The 2,999-nt window shown below is 39.9% G+C and overlaps 1 pseudogene; it reads left to right on the top strand.

Moving 5' to 3' along the window:
- The first annotated feature begins 942 nt into the window (after window positions 1–942).
- LOC101651342 lies at window positions 943–1,694 on the top strand (annotated as a pseudogene).
- The last annotated feature ends 1,305 nt before the right edge of the window (window positions 1,695–2,999 follow it).

Genomic DNA, 2,999 nt, shown 5'->3' with positions numbered 1-2,999 from the left:
ACACACACTTTTTTTCCCCTTACATGCTTCATTTCTCACTCCCATGTCTCACTTTTCAGCCAAACAACAGAGAGGTCTATAAGAGGATCAATAGCACTAGGAAGCTTTGCATTCCTTGTGATAGTCCACCATTTGAGGCCTGGAGGGCAGCGTTCATCCAAGAGCAAACCTCAGAAGTGTTAGGAAGGAGGAATGCATCCAGGAAACACAGGGAGACAGTGGGCCCAGTGATGTCACATGGGTGGGATTGTCATGAAACACAATGTACACGAACTGGTGTGTGGAAGATGGATCTGGTTTGTAAACCTCCACCCAAGTCATAATAACAAGTAAAAGCAAAACAGAAAACCTCTCATTGCTATCATGGTTTCCTTTCAGTTTTTATCTTTATTTATTGCCATTTGTTACATTTTTTCTAATACTAATATTATCAGCCTGTTCTCTCCTTTTCTTTTTTTTTCCTCCTTATTTTCATTTACTAGATATTCTTTGTCAATCAACGTATCTTCATTTTGGAGGATCATTGAGTAATAAGTGTATATCCTGCAAAACAGTATATACCAGGAATTGCTTTTCTACTCAAGCCGATCAATTTTGCCATTAGGTATCTATCATGTAATTAATAAGTTTGATCTGACTTGTGTCTTTTACTTGATGTCGGTTTTGATATTCTCTTTCTTCCCTCTCCTTTTCTGTGTTTACTGTGATGATTTAAATTTTCCTTCAACACTTTTGTCTTCTATTAAGTTAGAATTTCTGCACCCTATTTTTTGCATCTTAGTTGCTAATTAATTAAGATCGACCTTTCATCAAGAGAAAGTGTCAAAAATAGCTATTAGTTCAGTTGAAAATGAGAGAAGCAGAAAAACAGATTCTGAAAATATTGTTGATTTATTTCTATAAAAGCTAGAAAATTCCTTTAATAAAAATCTGGCTGGAATTATGGAGGGTGTTGTGGAGAAGAAGAAGGTCTCTCCTATTCCAGAGACCCTTAAGAAAAAGCGAAGATATTTTGCAGAACTAAAGGTCAAACGCCTGAGAAAGAAGTTTGCCCAAAAGATGCTTCAAAAGGCAAGGATGAAGGTTCTCTACAAGAAAGCTAAGCACGATCACAAGGAATGCAGGCAGATGGACAGAACTGCTATCCGAATGGCTCCGATGGCAAGAAAAGCTGGCAGCTTCTATGTGCCTGGAGAGCCCAAGCTGGCGTTTGCCTCAGGATCAGAGGTGTCAATGGTGTGAGCCCAAAGGTCCGAAAAATGTTACAGCTTCTTCGCCTTTGCTAGATCTTCAAAGGCACCTTTGTTAACCTTAACAAGGCTTCAGTTAACATGCTGAGGATTGTGGAACCATGCATTGCATGGGGTACCCAAACCTGAAGTCAGTGAATGAATGAAATCTACAAGCGTGGTGATGGCAAAATCAATAAGAAGTGTATTGCCCTGACAGATAACCCCTCTGATTGCACGGTCTCTTGGTCAATATAGCACCATCTGCAGGAGGATTTGATTCCTGAGCTCTATACTGTTGGGAAATGCTTGAAAGAAGCACGTAACTTCCTGTGGTCCTTCCAATGATCTTTTCCACAAGGTGGGATGAAGAAAAAGACCACCCATTTCGTAGAAGGTGGAGATGCAGGCAACAGGGAAGACCAGAGCAACCAGAGGTGTCTGCCATGCAATCTGGTCTCTTAATCAAACAAAGACTGCTTTCAAATGGAAAAAAACAAGCTAGAAAATTCAAATGATATTTATTCAATTCTGATTTGGGCCTAAGTATCTAAATTTAAAATAATACTGTATATTTTAACACATTTACTGTTCAGAGTTTTTTTTCAATTATCTCAATGTTTAGGCAGAAAAAGTACTATAAAAATATGAGTCAGTTAAACTTCTAGCGATCTTCTGTGCGGCAAGATCCCGCACCCCCAAATGTTGCCACGCTTGAGTCCACCGCTGCAACCATGGGTTCAGTTCATCATGTGCGGACTTCCCTCTTTTTCACAGGCGCTCTCCTCTCCTAAACGTGAGGGTCTTTCCAGGGCCTGGTTCCCCCAGAACATGTACGAAGTAGGTGAGATGGACCCTCACTGTCCCAGCTGCTGGCTGTGCTTCTTCCAAGACGGATTGCTTTGTTCTCCTGGCAGTTCATAGCACTTTCAATGTTCTTTGACAACTCCATCATTCAAATGCCTCGATTCTGCTCCAGCTTTTGCAGGTATATGAAGCAATTGAAAATACCACGGTTTGGGTTACGTGCACATTAGTATTCAAAGTGATACTTTTGCCCTTTAAGACTTGAAAGAGGCCTTTAGTAGCAGATATACCCAACATGATATGTCATTAGGTTGCTTGACTGCTGCCATATGAGCCAGGAGCCCTGTGGTGTAGTGGATTGGGCAATTGGGCTGTAAACCACAAGGTCAAGAGCTTCAAACCACCAGTCACTCCATAGGAGAAGGATGAGGTTTGCTACTTCTTTAAAAATGTACAGTCTCTGGAATCCCCAGGGAAGTTCTGTTCTGGCCCGGGTCACTATGAGTTGGAGCACACTCGATGGCAATGAGTTTGGTTCGGTTTTGGCTTCTATGTGTGTTGATTATGGCTCTAACTAATATTAAGTACTTGATTACTTCAACTTTTCCTTCATTTATATTGATGCTGTCTATTGTCCCAGTTGACCCTGGTGATTCTAAAAAAAATTGCTATTTTAAAATCACAGTGGATTAATTTTTTTTTCAAGATTAATATATTTTTTCAAAAGGTTGCATTGAAATATTATGTCTCTTGATTTCTGTGCTTTTTGGTGCCTCCTTAAATTGTGCATTGGAAGGGAGTGCATTACCTGATCCCAGCCCAGTTTTGGAATTAAGTATGATGTTTACTCTTGAGTTCTGGCTGATAACATTTACGGAATTAAGGATGTGTCCTAGTTTTACATGAGTTCATTTTATAAATGGGTATTGAATAAATTAAAAGATGTTTTGGCGTCTCTTGAAA

This window comes from Echinops telfairi, unplaced genomic scaffold (assembly GCF_000313985.2).
Source record: "Echinops telfairi isolate 266 unplaced genomic scaffold, ASM31398v2 ScPeMD7_33;HRSCAF=127, whole genome shotgun sequence".
Classification (NCBI taxonomy): Eukaryota; Metazoa; Chordata; class Mammalia; order Afrosoricida; family Tenrecidae; genus Echinops; species Echinops telfairi.
Note: the sequence above shows the minus strand (reverse complement) of the source record. Positions and strands in the feature narration are given on the sequence as shown.